We start from the raw sequence: 15,875 nt of genomic DNA, 5'->3' as shown, positions 1-15,875 counted from the left end.
AAAAAAAAAGAAAAGGACTGGGGAGGTTCAATTTAAAAAAAAAAAAAAAACAGCCAGATATAGTGGTGCACACCTATAATCCCAGCTACTTGGAAATCTGGACAACTTAGATTCTCTCTCAAATAAAAAATATTAAAAAGGCAGGATATGTAGTACAGTAGTAGAGTGACCTGGGTACAATACCTAGTGCCAAAAGAAAGAAAGATAGAAAAACAGAAAGGAAGGAAGAAAGAAAGAAAAAGTTGCATATATTTAATCCAGGGCTGGGATATAGCCCAGTGATACCAGATGTTTGCTTAGCATAAGTGAAGCCTATTGTATCAAAAAACAGTCTTATTTAGATAATCCAAGAAACCTACCCAAGACCCTAACAGTCCCTTCAAAAAAAGATGCACAGAAGTACTTTTTTAGCACCATAAAATATCCTACTTCTACAGATAAAGGTCTCAAGAATACATATAAAAACTGCAAATAGCATTTCTTCAAACGATATCAGGATTAAGGACAGAAGTCAATGGCATCTTTAGCTCTAATTGTATGTTTCAAATTTTGCAATGAGAATAGGTTCAATTGTTAGTTCACCAACTTAAAATTAATAAAACAAAAATAGTAGAAAATATATGAAAACATTAAGATATTATCTCTATCTGTAATTCCAGCAGCTCAGGAGGCTGAAGCAGAAGGATCACAAGTGCAAAACCTGCTTTAGAAACTTAGTGAGATCCTATCTCAAAAATTAAAAAAAAAAAAAAAAAAAAAAAAGGCTGGGGATCTGGCTCAGTGGTAAAGTGCCCTGGGTTCAACCCCTGGTAACAAACAAACAAACAAACAATAATATTGAAGAAGAGTGGGGGAAAAAAGATTCTATCCCTAACTAAATGGGTTATAGATGAGTTTTTTATTTTTTTTTTCCATATCTCAGGTTGTGTAAAACACTTATAAAAGAAACTCTTCAAAAGAGTTTAACTTCCCAGACTCGGTGGCACACACCTGTAATCCGAGTGGCTCAGGAGGCTGAGGGAGGAGGATCACAAGTTCAAAAAGCCAGCCTCAGCAACAGCGAGCGAGAGGCTAAGCAACTCAGTGAGACCCTGTCTCTAAACAGAAAAATAATAGGTTAAAAAAAAAAAAAGAGCTTAACTTATTGGGCTTCGTTTGAGTACAATATGTCAAACTGCATTCTACTGTCATGTGTAACTAATTAGAACCAAAACAAACAAACAAACAAAAAGAAAACAACAAAAAAGAGAGCTTAATATTTTTTAAGTGTCTCACTTTCATGATTGTTATTGCTGTTTAAGATTTGTCTAAGCCTAAACTGAGCCAGGCATGGTGTCACATGACTATAATACTAGCAACTGGGGAGGCTAAGGAAGGAAGACATCAATTTTGAGGTAAGTCTATGTAATTAAGCAAGACCTTGTCACAAAATAAGAAATAAAAAAGGCTCGTGAAGTTGCTCAGTAGTACAGTGCCTCTGAATTCAATCTCCAGTACTGCATAAAAACAAAGGGATTTAATCTAAACTGAGCACAGTGGCACATGCCTGCAGTCCCAACTACTCAATAGGCAGAGATAGGAGAATCTCAAGTCTGAGATCAGTTGAATTACTTATCAGGACCAAAAAAAAAAAAAAAACCCAAAACAGTCTCAAAACAAAAAGTAAAATGGCTCAGGATATAGATCAGTGGTAGAGCACCTCAGGATTCAGTTCCCAGTACTACAAATAAATAAATACAATATTTTAAAAAAGACTTAAGACTAGACGATCTTAGGAAACAATCTTTTCACAAAATTGTGTGCCACACCCAAGTGGAAACTAAGCAAAATACATGTGAATATTTCCTAATCACTGAATATCAAATAAATTTTAGATTTACTAAAAATGAAGTAAATAATGGAGATAAAGACTTGAACTCTGCTCTATATGTGTAATATGAATTGTAATGCATTCTGTTTGCCATATATAACAAATTAAATTTTTTAAAAAATTTAAAAAAGACTTGAACTCATGGAAAAAATATTATTCCTATTTGTCTTGAGGAAATTAGAAAAATATTTTCAACAAATCAATGTATTGATTTTTTAACAGTAGAACAATGCATATGCATAGAAATGGTGCCAGTAGGACAATACTTTGAGAGAGCTGTCCTACTCAATGCAGTACGGAACATTAAGCAACCCTGGCCCTATTAAGTATCAGTCACTATGACAACCAAAAAACCTCACTGTCCTTCTGCCCCCCAACTTCAAGAACCACTACTGATGGTGTCCACATACCAAACAATAAGCACAAAGGCCACTTAATGGGATAAACAGATAATTTGCAAAAAGTGAAATAATTGTAATAAAAGGGACCTTCAATGTGATATGATAAACTAGAAACAATGAATATAGATAACAATTTTAAATCAAAGTCTTTGATATATTTTTCATAATAATGAATAATTAGAAAAAAACTAAAATGTCTAACGTAACAGTTAAGTAAAGTAGTTCATCTGATGGACTACCTCTGAACACACAAGTGTTTTTTAATAACAGAAAAAAGAAGTCTGTTAAATACTAAATGAAAAATTTAAAAACTAACATGGTTGGGATTTTAAGCTTAAAAACTACATACAGGAGTTGTCACTACACAATTTCCTATAATAGTAAAAAAAAAAAAAAAAAACAGTCCAGTAATAGGAATTACTAAAATAAATGATATGCTCATGAAGCAAAATATCATCTAGCCAGTAGAAATCTTATTCTTTTAAATTTTTAAATTTCTTCTTTTTAGTTATACATGACAGTAGAATGTATTTTGACATAGCATACATACATGGAGTATAACTTCTCGTTTTTATGGTTATGTTGTGAAGTTACACTGGCTATATATTCATATAAGAACATAGGAAAGTTATATCTGATTAATTCTATTGTCTTTCCTATTCCCATCCCCTGTCCCTCCCCTCCATTCCCCTTTGTCTAATCCCCTTTGTCTAATCTTCCCTACCCCCCACATACCATTTATTGTAAATTAGCATCTGCATATCAGGGAGAATATTTGGCCTTTGGATTTGGGGGACTGACTTAAGAAATCATATTGTTACATATTAAAATCACAAAGACATTTTTCACTTATTGGAGTGACAAAAACAAAAAATACTGTCTCATAGATTGTTCCTGCTAGTGAACGGGTAGATTAATACAATCCTTTGCCAATTTAACAACAAATCAACTTTGACTCAGTAATACCACTTCTAAAAATTTGTAGGAATTTTTTAATGTATATTCTTACAAATTTGCAAAATAGAAAATGTACAAGTTATTCAATGCACCATGATTTGCAACAGTAAAAGGCTGTAAGTCTAACTGGCCATCAAGGAAGGACAGTCACAGAAATCTTAGTATATTCAAACATTTGTATACAATGTACATGTACAGGTTACACAAACTGTAGTATATCCCATACAATGTACAGAGCTATAAAAGAGTGAAGATAGCTATACTGCTAATCCAAGATATTAAAAAGAGGGTGGTGCAAGCTAGGGAACAAATATGTGCATAATTTGTGTTCCTGGCATATTTTTATTTTATTTACTTATTTTGCAGCACTGAAGACTGAATTCAGGGGTGCTCTACCACTGAGCTACATCCCCAAGCACAACCCAAACCACCCCCTTATAGATAGTCCTGCTAAAATGCTAAGGCTGGCTTCAAACTTTCCATTGCCTTACACACACTTTTGAGTTGCTGTGATTATAGGCGTGCACCACCATGCCTGGCTGTTCTTTGTATATTTTTATTTACTTTTTAAAATGAGTTCAAGTTTATCATTTAGTCTTTTTAGTGCTTCACACTCAATAAAGACCATGAGTGACCAAGAATTACATGCAAACAAAATAGAAAATTTGAACACCAATGTCTTCTTTCTTTCCTAATATTTTAAACACTGTTTCTTAAAGTGTTATCTCAGAATCCACCTCCATTTGAATAAAATTCAGTATGTTGGGGCCAATTAGAACTATGCATCACAGTTGGGTTTGTAGCCATTTACTTACAGGTCATGCACATGATAATTATTCCTTAATAAACATCAATATTCCTTTCTTTTTTAAAAAATATTTTATTTTTTAGTTATAGTTGGACACAATACCTTTATTTTATTTATTTATTTTTATGTGATGCTGAGGATGGAACCCAGGGCCTCATACATGCTAGGCGAGCACTCTACCACCGAGAGCCACAACCTCAGCCAATCAATATTCCTTTCAATGGTTTCTTATTTTTCCTCCTCCCTACAGCAAATCTTTTTTTTTTTTTTTTTTTTTTTGGTGGTGCTGAGGATTGAACCCAGGGTCTTGTACATGAGAGGCAAGCACTCTACCAATGGATCTATATCCCCAGCCCAAATCTAATCTTTTTAGTTTTTTAAAATTTTTATTATTTTTTATTATTAGAGCTTTATAATTATACACAGTAATTACGTTCATCTCAACAAATTCATACATGCATAAAAACTGATTTCAGGTATGATCCCCCCCACTTTTCCCTCCCATCCTCCTTCTTCTCTCCAGCTTTGTATAATACATTTTTAAAAGAAAAACAAACAATCAAAAAAAGACTCCAAAACAAAACTCTGTATATATTTGCTTAATTCAGAGACATCTGGCAGGATACGGTCCATGTCTATAATCCCAGCTACTAAAGAGTCTGAGGTAGGAGCATTACAAGTTCCAGGCCAGCCTGGGCAACTTAGTGAGACCCTAGGTCAAAAAAAAAGTGGGGCTGAGAGGAAGGTAGGGGATAGATGTCAGTGGTACAGCACTTGTCTCACATGCTGATGGGAGAGGAAAGGGGTAGTTAGGAAAGAGGAGTAAAAGGAAGGCGTGTTTTGTTTTGTTTTTCAGTTGTAGATAGGACACAATTACTTTATTTTACTTATTTATTTTTATGTGGTGCTGTTGTACCACAACATAAACCACAACCCCAGTCCTAGAAGGTTTATTTTTGTTTTTGTTTTAAACTATATAACCTCCCATACCTTTTCAACTTGATACTACACAAATATATAATCCATTAAAATTTTTTAAATGGAAAAAAAATTAAAAAGAAAATCAAAGACTACGAATTAGAGACCTTTCTATTAGATGAAAATGCAAACTAGTAAACAACATAATTATAAATCACAAGTTCATATATATCAGTATACCGAGAAAACAATAGGAGGTGTTACACTAAAACATTAATAACAATTAGGTTTGGACCATGAGTTTGAGGACATTTTCTTATGCATTTTTAATTTCTATAATTTTTTCAACAGATACTAATTTTATAATCAGGGAGAAATATTTTAAAATACTAAAGAGATTTTTTTTTTTTTTTTGCCTATCAATAGTGAAGACCTTTTTAAAGAGTAATTCTAGCCGGGTGCAAGGGTGGCCCTTGGGAGGCCCAGGCACAAGGATTCCAAGTTCAAAGCCAGCCTGGGCAATTTAGTGAGATTCTGCCTCAAAATTTAGAAAAAAAGGTGGGGGTTGGGGAGGAAGGAGCAGTTCAGAGGTAGAGTGCCTCTGGGTTTAATCCCCAGTACTGAAAAAAATAATAATTCTAATACATGTACAAACAGAAAGAAACAGGATTTTACAACATTACTAGTAACAGTACATGGTGCCTTTGGAAACAATACATGAAATCCTTAAGGGCTTACAGTTTGAACCAATAAAAGTCAAATACAGGGAATTTGGGAACTACTCCAAAATTTAGAAAGCCTTCAAGTATAAAGTTGGCTTAGCACTCTTCTTAGTAACACATAATCAGAAGCAAACTATTTGATTGTACAAAAAAAGTTTAAATTATGGTTTCTAGTTCAACAAAATACAGTTATTAAGGCAATGCTTAGGTAAGGATGTAGGGGAAAAGGTACTCTCATACACTGTTGGTGGGACTGCAAATTGGTGCAACCACTCTTAGACAACTTGGAATGGAACCACCATTTGACCCAGCTATCTCACTCCTCAGTCTATATCCATCTATACCCAAAGAACTTAAAATCAGCATACTATAGTGACACAACCACATCAATGTTTATAGCAGCACAACTCACAAATTCACAAATTTGTGAATTCACAATTTATAAAAATAGCTAAACTATGGAACCAACCTAGATGCCCATCAATAGATGAACGGATAAACTGGAGTATATATACACAATGGAATATTACTCAGCACTAAAAGAGCATAAAATCATGGCATTTATAGATAAATGGATGGAGCTGGAGAAAATCATGCTAAGCAAAGTACACCACTCCCAAAAAACCAAAGGCCAAATGTTTTCTCAGATTAGTGGATGCTGATCATAATGGGGGCGGGGGAACATGAGCAGAATGCAGGAATTTTGGATTGGGCAAAGGGGAGGCTGGGGAGGGGAGTATGGGGCAGGAAAAATGGTGGACTTCGATGGACATCACTACCCTACGTTCACGTTTGATTGCATGAATGGTGTGACTCTACCAGAGAACTGAAAAGTTGTACTTCATTCGTATACAATGATTTGAAATGCATTCTGCTATCATGTATAACTAAGTAGAATAAAAAGAAAAAAGAAAAAAGGCAATGCTTACCAGGATTAACTATATAGAAAATGTTCTTAAATCAAGATGGAGCCAGGTGCAGTGGCATGCCTGTAACCCCACCAACTCCAAAAGGCTGAAGCAGCAGGATCGTCAAGTACAAAGTCAGCATCAGCAATTTTAGCAAGGCCCTAGCTAACTTAGTGAGACTGTTTCACTACGGGCTAGGCAATCCTATCACCCACCCCACCAAAAAAATCAAGATGGGTTAGAGGTATAGCTCAGTAGTAGGATGTGTGAGGTCGAGTTCAATCCCTAGCACCCATCCTCAAAAAGATCAAGATATAAAACAATATATGAATATCACCATAACCACATAAACTATTCCAAATCTTCAAGATCAGGGAAAGATTTACAAAGGGAAAAAAAGGCTGAAGAAAAAAAATCATTATTTCATTTGGTTTGAAGACTGTAGGACTTTTGCTTGACTTCTTCCTACTTGTCTTTAATTAAATGAATTGAAGAAAAAAATTATTAATAAAAAGAAAATAGCCAAAGACAGTGGCACATACCCACAATCACAACAGCTTGGGAGGCTAAGGCAGGAGGATTTAAGTTCAAATCTAGCCTTAGCAACTTAGTAAGATCCTGTTTCAAAATAAAAAATAAAACAGAGCTGTGGATGTGGCTTACTGGCTAAACAGCCCTGGGTTCAATCCCTAGAACCAAAAAACGAAATACCAAACCCACATACATAGACTCCTGTAGAAAAATGTACATGTGGGGCTGGGATAGTGGCTCAGCGGTAGAGTGCTCGCCTAGCACGGGCGGGACCCAGGTTCTATCCTCAGCACCACATAAAAATAAAGGCATTGTGTTGTGTCCATCTACACCTAAAAAATAAATATTTTAAAAAAAGAAAAATGTGCATGTATTTAGATTCTATCACCCAAGGACATACTTTTCACAGAAATTGATTAAAATTATTTTCCTGAAATTAAAAATCAAATATCCTTTAAGAAAGAGGGAAGACAGTAATTATTCAAGTTACTACACAAATCCACTGAATATGTAAATGCTCAAATATTAACAAACTTAAAACATTATTAAAATGTTACTAATTGCTACTCATTATCAAGAGCTCACTAACTGGTAATGAAAAATAGAATACAATATTTCCTCTAGAATTATGATTCCCAGATATTACTAAATAATATCTAAAATCAGACACAGTTGAAACAACCATCTGGTCAACTTTTCAGTTCTTCAAGAAAAAGTAAAAAGAAAAACAATGCTGAGAGCTACCAAAAATACAATTCGGTCTGGGGATGTGGCTCAAGCAGGAGTGCGCTTGCCTGGCATGCGTGGGGCGCTGGGTTCGATCCTCAGCACCACATAAAAAAAATAAAATAAAGATGTTGTGTCCACCAAAAACTAAAAAAAAAAATATTAAAAAAACCCTCTTTCTCTCTCTCTTTAAAAAAAATACAATTCAGGAAAACATTGCAACCATAAAAATTTCAATAAAATAATTCATGTACTGCCTAAGAATACTAGAAGACAAAGCTTTCAGAGTATTCTGTCAATTTGTCATAAATCTGTTCAGTCTGAATGAGCTGCAGCTGTATCTACAAAATACAGATTTACATTTTTCTTGGAAAAACAATTACCACACCTGGCAGTGTGCCCCATTTCTGTACAGCAATCAGCATAACCTGCTTCCATCAGAGGAAATATGTATGTTCTATTTTGACCTACTTCATTGCTTATTAGCTGTTACCATTCATTATCTCCCTGACCTCATGAACTCACCTCATCTGGCTGACTTCCTCAGAAATTTAAGTATGAGAGAAAGAATTTACTTTTTTCATAACAAAAATTTTTAATAAGAAGCAATAAAGTCAATAAGTACATAGGTCATATAAAAATATACAAAATCCTGGGTTGGGTTTGTGGCTCAGTGGTGGAGAGCTTGCCTGGCACATGTGAGGCTCTGGGTTCATTTCCCAGCACCACATAAAAATAAACAAAATAAAGATATTATGTTCATGTATAACTAAAAATATTTTTAAAAATACACAAAATCCTAACATCTATATTTTAAAATAATTTTATACATTATACTTTTTGTTAAGCAAATGATTAAGTTGTTCATGTTTGTAAACAATATCAGTCATGTACACAGTAACATTTCAAATATCTAAAAATGCTAAAATTTCTAAATTTCTGCAACAAATACATTTCAAATAATAAGTGAGAGGTAACAAGTTCATTTTGCAGTTTCACATATAAAACAATTTCTGTATTCATCCTAATATACTGAAAGATGCCAGGAAAGAGAGTACAAGGATATATATGGGCAGTAATTACTAAATTATATGGCAAATGATATAGGGTTTGTAATTAGGCAATAAATAATGCAGTGACTTCTTTATATTCAAAATTATTTGGAAATTTCACACAGTTAGCATATCACTGAGTCTTGAAAAGAGTAATTCTTTTCAACTATGAAGATGCTAAGCAAGTCTCTGCCCCTTCTGATTTCTCTGGCTAATTCCTATGTCTTCCAAGATTCAATTTAACCAGAATATACTCTCCGGCAACTTTACTCTGACTCTTTAAGGCTTACATGATCCTCCTTCATTGAACCTCATCTGGCTGACTTCCTCATAAACTTGTGTGAAAATTTTATACTCAAAACCTTTGTGCCAGGTGCCGTGGCACACGTCTATAATCCCAGCAGCTCAGGAGGCTGAGGCAGGAGGATTGCAAGTTCAAAGCCAGTTCAGCAAAAGCAAGACCCTGTCTCTAAATACAAAATAGGGCTGGGGGGGTGACTCAGTGGTCAAATGCCCTGGAGTTCAATCCCTGGTATCAAACCCCCCCCCCCCAAAAAAAAACAACAACTTTGTATCTTCTACACCAAGCATAGTGTCTAACCCAGGTCTACTTACCAAATACAAAGAATGCTAGATAATGGAACCATGAACAATGGTTTTAGTATAAAAACCTTTTGTAATAATCTAGTGCCTTTCCCCCTATATGCAGGGCTTCTCACATGGTATAGTGCTAGTATTTATCTTTAAGCAATAATTTCTTCCAGAGTCTACCAGTAGTCATCCTTTCAGTCTACCCTACCATTGAAACTAAGCTCATTCTCTCTATCTTCCTACTGAGATGTATTTCATTAAGAAAGGTTTTTTTTTTTTTTTTTCTTCCTTTCTTTCTTTGTAGAATCCACTTCTTCAGTTCAGGACCAAGAAACAAACAAGACATTCTCATCTACTGAATTTAATAAAACAAGTAACAATTTCTATACAAGATTTCAACCTGTAAGTGCCACCATGTAAGTTAAATTAATTAAAACCATAGCAGATTTTTTTTAAAGATTACTTTCAAGGAAAGCATTTTAGTGTTCACACCAGCTTCTTTAGCTCACTCCTAATGTAGTTCACACAGATCAAATGAGAAATAAAAATAAACTGCTTCAAAAACATTTGAGTACATTTATGAATGCCAGATTGCTGCTAAATTAAGTGAAAACATGCTAATATTCCAAAGTGTCAGGAAAGACAACTAAACTCTTCCATATTAATGCCCTTTACTGTTCTGACACACACAAACCACTGGGCTGGTAGCAACATGATTAACAGTGTACAGGCATTTCTGAAATAATTTTTTTTTCTTTTAAAGAATTTAATGTTTATTTTTTGTTTATTTTGTACGTGGTGCCAAGGATCAAACCCAGTGCCTCACCTGTGCTAGGCAAGCACTCTATCACTGAGCTACAACTCCAGCCCTCTGAAATTCCTAAGTTCTTTAAAACTTAAAAAGAAAAATTTATAATATTGCTAAATTCAGGGTTCAATAAGGATATCATACACTTATACATCCAATCTCAAGGACATAAAAATGTAACAATTATGTTAGTACTGAAGCACAAATGCAAATAAATACTAAATGGAAAATCCCTGCTAATATATATATATATATATATATATATATATATATATATATATTTTTTTTTTTTTTTTTTTTTTTTTTGCGGAGGGAGGGGGGATTGGGAATTTAATGCAGGGGCAATTTACAACTGAGCTATTTATTATTTTTCATTTTGAGACAGGGTCTCACCAAGTTGCTAAAGCTGGCCTTGAACTTGCAATCCTACTGTCTCAAGTCTTCCAGGCCCCTTAATGTTTTACCTGCAATTATTTACTTTTTTTGGTACTGAGGATTAAACCCAGAGGCACTTGACCACTGAGCCACATCCCCAGCCCTGTTTTATATTTTATTTAGACACATTTATTTAGGAACTCACTGAGTTACTTAGTTTCTCGCTTTTTGAGGATGGCTTTGAATTCGTAATCCTCCTGCTTCAGCCTCCAAAGCCACTGGGATTTCAGATGTGCGCCACCAGCCTGGCCAAATATGTATTTTTTATAATGATAAATTTATCCCTCCTATATCATTCTAAACCCACTTTATTTAATCCAGTAATTCTAAGACTTAAAAAAATCACATATTTTTGGAGCTGGATGTGTGGCACACACCTGTATTCGAAGCTATTCAGGAGACTGAAGCAGGAGGCTCACAAGTTCAAGGCTAGCCTGGATAACAGAATGAGGCCCTGTGTCACAATAAAAAATAAGTAAAAAAAGGTTGGGAATGTAGCAAAGTGATAAAAGCATTTGCCCATGATGCATGAGGTCGTGGGTTCAATCCCTAGTACGGAAAACACACACACACACACACCAAAACAAAAACAAAAACAAAAACCACAGAAATATAGACTTTTGGAATTTGAAGGAATTAAGAGTAATCCAGCCCAATCTTCTAATTTTACAAATGAAGAAGAGGCCTAGAGAACTGAAGTGAATGCCTCAATATCACAAGGGGAAAAAAAGTAAAAGTTCTAGTTGGTACCAGACAACTTCACTGTAGATGCTAGTTTATTTATAACAATGCAGATAATGGCTTATTAAATTTTATTTTCTACTATGTCACCATAATGCAACAGTTAATTATGAACAAATCTGAAGTTAAAATGTATATAATCAACAGAAGCAATAATATATAAGCAAACGTTTTACTCACATTAATCATTTTAATATCTAAAATTGATATTTAGCCCAGTGTGGTAGTGTATGCCTACAATCCCAACCACTAGAATAATCAAGACAGGAGGCCAGCCTGAGCAACTTAATGAGACCCTGTCTCAAAATAAAAACTGGGCTAGGGATGTACCTCAGTAGTAGAGTGTTTGTGCAGCCCACAGAGACTGTGACTTCAACCCCCATTCCCCCTCCCAACATTTATGTATTACATACTTAAGTTTCAAAGATCATTGTGATCATTTTAAGTTACCACTAAAAAAGTGCAAAAGGCTCTTTATTAGTAAAAGCACAAAGTCCCAGTTACAGCAGTGTCTGAATATTCACAGTATTGCCTATAATAAATCAAGATTTAAGTTTTTTGCTTTACAGAAATAAAAACACACAAAGTTCTTATGTTGACCACATATACCTTAAACCTGGGAAAAATCATTGATACTTAGAAAGAAAAAGGAAAAAAAAAAGAGGGGCTGGGACTATAGCTCAGTGGCAGAGCACTTGCCTAGCATGTGTGAGGCATTGGGTTCCATCCTTAGCACCACATAAAAATAAACAAAGGCATTCTGTCCATCTACAACTACAAAAAAAAATTTCTTTTAAAAAGAGAATGTAAGCTTAGTGCTAATATTATCAGTAAAAAAAAAAAAAAGCACATAATACCACCACATAGCAAAAAGATCTGTCACAGGCTCTTCAAATCACTTGAATTAATTACCTGTGGATTCTTACTACAAATTAAGAGATATTTCAATACATTGAATAAAGAAGTCTAAAAATAGACAATGTTATGATTTTGTTGAAATATGCTATTTGTAAAACAGGATTTCCTTATTAGTTAAAAAAAATCAACATGTAGTTTTCCTAAAAGGGGCAACTACTGAAATAATCTCAGGTAGTGTTTTGATAACAGAATTAGTTCATCCTTTTATAATGAATGGCTGCCAGCTTCCCTTTGCATAAAGAATAGATGCTGCCTCACAGAATAGCTAATTAAAAATATCAAACTATGTAGAGATCATCTCTTCTGCAAGATCATAGTAGTAAATACCCCCCCACACACACAAAAGGCCTTTAAGTCAAAATAAATTCCTTCAAACCCTTCACTAAATGGACAATCACTAAGTTGTCACTGAAAGCCAATTTTACACACAATTTAATAAACCTGAGTTTTATTTTTCAAGCCCAGAGCTTATAACAGATGGAAATCAAAACAACATCACTTTGCAGCTGGAATTTAAAAAAAAAAAAAAAAAAACAACTAAGGCTCGGGAAAAAATGACTAAGCCAGAAACGTCCAAATTTTATAATCTAGGAAGTTTGCATACTTGTACACACTTGCCAACAGGGAAGGCAACCCTGATCACTTCTTGCAGGAGATTTAAAAAAGCCTTAGGAAGCTACCACAACAATAGAAAAGCACAGAATCCTTTGAGACCCTATAAGATCCCTGGGAATCAATAATTATAATTCATAAAGAAATTGCTAGGCAATGTGCAATGAATTCTGCTTAAGACAGAGGTATATAAATTGTAGAAATAATCCCATCCCAGTTACAATAAGGAGGAGAGTGGTGCCAAAACAGCAAATTTTCAGGTATATAAAAAAACATACAAGAAAAAAGTCATTCCACGTTCCACGTATCTTTTCTGAATTTTTATGGTGCAATTACAAAACTTTTATAAAATGTTCATTTCCACCTCCTCAATCAGTTCCAAACTAGCAATTATTGGCCTTTTCCTCTACAAAATGGGAAACGCGCACAAATGACCTTTCTGGTTTTGGCTACTGAAAGTTAATGTCTGATCTCCAAATTTCCAAAATATTTAACCGTTCCTAGGACGTATTTGTGATCACCAATGCAAAATTTGGTACTGCACAGAACGTATTCTTGTGGGAAAAAATTAAATGCACAAAATGATACTTTCAAAACATTTCCAAAACGTCTGCACGCTCCTTGCCGGCATAAGCTGACTTTGCTTCCTAAAAGCATAAGTAGTTCTGAAACCATTTTTCTCCTAAGGACTATCGTCCTCCTAAGAGGCCTGCGACGCTCACAGCTCCTCGGAAACGTGGGAAAACTTCCGAAGGGCTAAGGTAAGACCTTGAGTTTTAGAAAATGCTTAACAAAGTGGCCTGTGCCAGTTAAGTGTGCACGACAGCCGCTGTTCTGTGAGAGAAAAAGGTCGGAGTCGGAGAAAAGCTTGTATTCAATTTCAATCCTTGTGGTTCAGGCTCTTCGCCCGTCCTCTCTAACCCTAACCTGAAAAGACACTGAGTTGCGCCTCCCCCTTCCCCACCAACCATATCACCTACCCGGCAGTAGTGCTCAGTCTTAGGATTTTGAAGCCTTAAAAATCAACATAGCTCCCTAAGAGTTCAGGCCGCCGTCGCTGCCGCCATATTACAGCTTGTGCGGCAAAATGCGTCAGGGAGCGAGGTATGCGCCCGAGTGGGGAGGGCGGGGGCTGGCAGAGGAAGAGCGGTTTCCTGGCCCTGGAGGCTTGGCCGGAAGCCTTCTCCAGCTGCTACATCTGCAAAGCGAGCTCAGTGGTCCTCAGAGGCCCCCTCTGGGCCCTACCAGTCCGTATACCTCCCGGGAAAGACGGTTAACACAGCCCGGCCTACCGCGCCGGCTCCGCCCCTCTCTCCCGGCCCTTCCCGCTCTCGTATCCCGGGACTGCAGCAAATGACGCCACCAAAACAACACGGGCCTCGCGCCACCTACCTGCACCACTACAATTTCCTCTTCCCTGGGCCCGGTCCTTTAAAGCGCTTCAAATCTACCGCCGTCAGAATAGGCGCTAAAGCCCACTAACCGCCTCCCTCCCCCACAGCCCAGTCCCGGCGTGGAGAGAAAGCGTCGCGCCGGAAGTAGGTCATGGGTTGGTTGACGGCGTCTCCCGGCGTTCCCTGGTTGGTGTCACCACGCCCTCCCTGGAATTCTAGGGTTTCGCTTCCTTTTAAATTCGTAGTTTGTAAGTAGCTTAACGCCTGTATAAATTGACAGAGTGCGTCTCTGCCTGTCAGAATGCCGTGTCGTTTGTGAAATAAAGTGTTTCATTTAATGAGTATATATTAATGCTCTGCCAGGCTATTTTGAAGGACGTTCAACCTTAAAGGAGCTTCCAGTTTCACCTTACAGTGAATGACAAAATACAAGTCCTGAAAAACCAGTAATGAACGAAGTGTATTTGAGAGAAGAAGAGGAAATTAGCTGATTTACATTTTTGTCTCTAGTAACCCCATGGTACATGGTACAGGTTAGATCTATATTGCCAGGCACGCATATAATCCCACCAGTTAAGGAGGACGAGGTAGGATTCCAAGTTCGAGGCAAGCCTGAGCAAAATAGCAAGACCCACTCTCAAAAACATACAAAAAAAAAAAAACAAAAGAAAGAAAAGAAACACACACACACAAAGCATATATCTAATATGTTTAACTTTAATTCGTCTGTGAAATTCCAAACCTTGCAAAATTGATTTGATGTGAATTTATTGTATCAAGAAGGAAGCTGTTGGATTGAGGTTGTAGCTCAGTGGTAGAGCGCTTGCCTAGCATGTGTGAGGCACTGGGTTCGGTTCTCAGATCCATAAATAAATAAGTAAAATAAAGGTCCAAAGACAAGTAAAAATTATTTAAAAAAAAAAAAAAAAGGAAGCTGTTGCAGGACGCGGTACACGCTTGTAATACCAGCCACTAGGAGGCTCAGGCAGTTCCATTCATTTGGCAGTTTAGTAAGACCCTGTCTCAAAATAAGAAATAAAAGGATTGGGTATGTAGCTCAAGGGGAAAGCATCTCTGTGTTCAAACCACAGTACCAAAAAAGCTATTAGCAGGAAAGTGTGATACACACTTGTAAGCCCAGCTTCTCTAGAAGCTGAGACAGGGATCAAAAGTCTGAGGCCAGTCTAAGTAATTTAGTGAGACTCAGTCTCAAAATAAAAAGGGCTAGGGAATGTAGCTTAATGGTGGAATACTTGCTTAGCATGTGCAAAGCCCTGGGATAGATCCCCAGCACCACAAAGGAAGGAAAGCTATTGTACAGTAAAAGGAAATATTTTTTTCTTGTCTTTTCTTTCCTTTAAAAAATTTTTTTGTTGTTGTAGATGGACACAATACATTTATTTTATTTGTGTATTTTTATGTGGTGCCTGGGATAGAACTCAGTGCCTCAGCATGCTAGGCAAGCACTCTGCCCACTGAGCCA

At 36.2% G+C, this 15,875-nt stretch overlaps 1 protein-coding gene across 3 annotated transcripts in view; it reads right to left on the bottom strand.

Annotated features, from left to right (window-relative positions):
* Positions 1-14,516, bottom strand: part of Ppig (peptidylprolyl isomerase G) — a 61,510-nt gene extending 46,994 nt beyond the window's left edge. For 2 of the 3 annotated variants that reach the window (XM_026389518.2, XM_026389520.2), the window contains exon 1: positions 14,391-14,516. The gene's annotated coding sequence lies outside the window, so the exon portion shown is untranslated. Of the gene's footprint in view, positions 1-13,978; positions 14,257-14,390 lie in introns of those variants that run through there. The other variant, XM_026389519.2, reaches the window with a different exon arrangement.
* Between the last annotated feature and the right edge of the window lie 1,359 nt (positions 14,517-15,875).

The sequence above is a fragment of the Urocitellus parryii genome, chromosome 1 (assembly GCF_045843805.1).
Source record: "Urocitellus parryii isolate mUroPar1 chromosome 1, mUroPar1.hap1, whole genome shotgun sequence".
Lineage (NCBI taxonomy): Eukaryota > Metazoa > Chordata > Mammalia > Rodentia > Sciuridae > Urocitellus > Urocitellus parryii.
The sequence above is the reverse complement of the archived record's forward strand: the minus strand, read 5'-3'. Positions and strand labels throughout refer to the sequence as shown.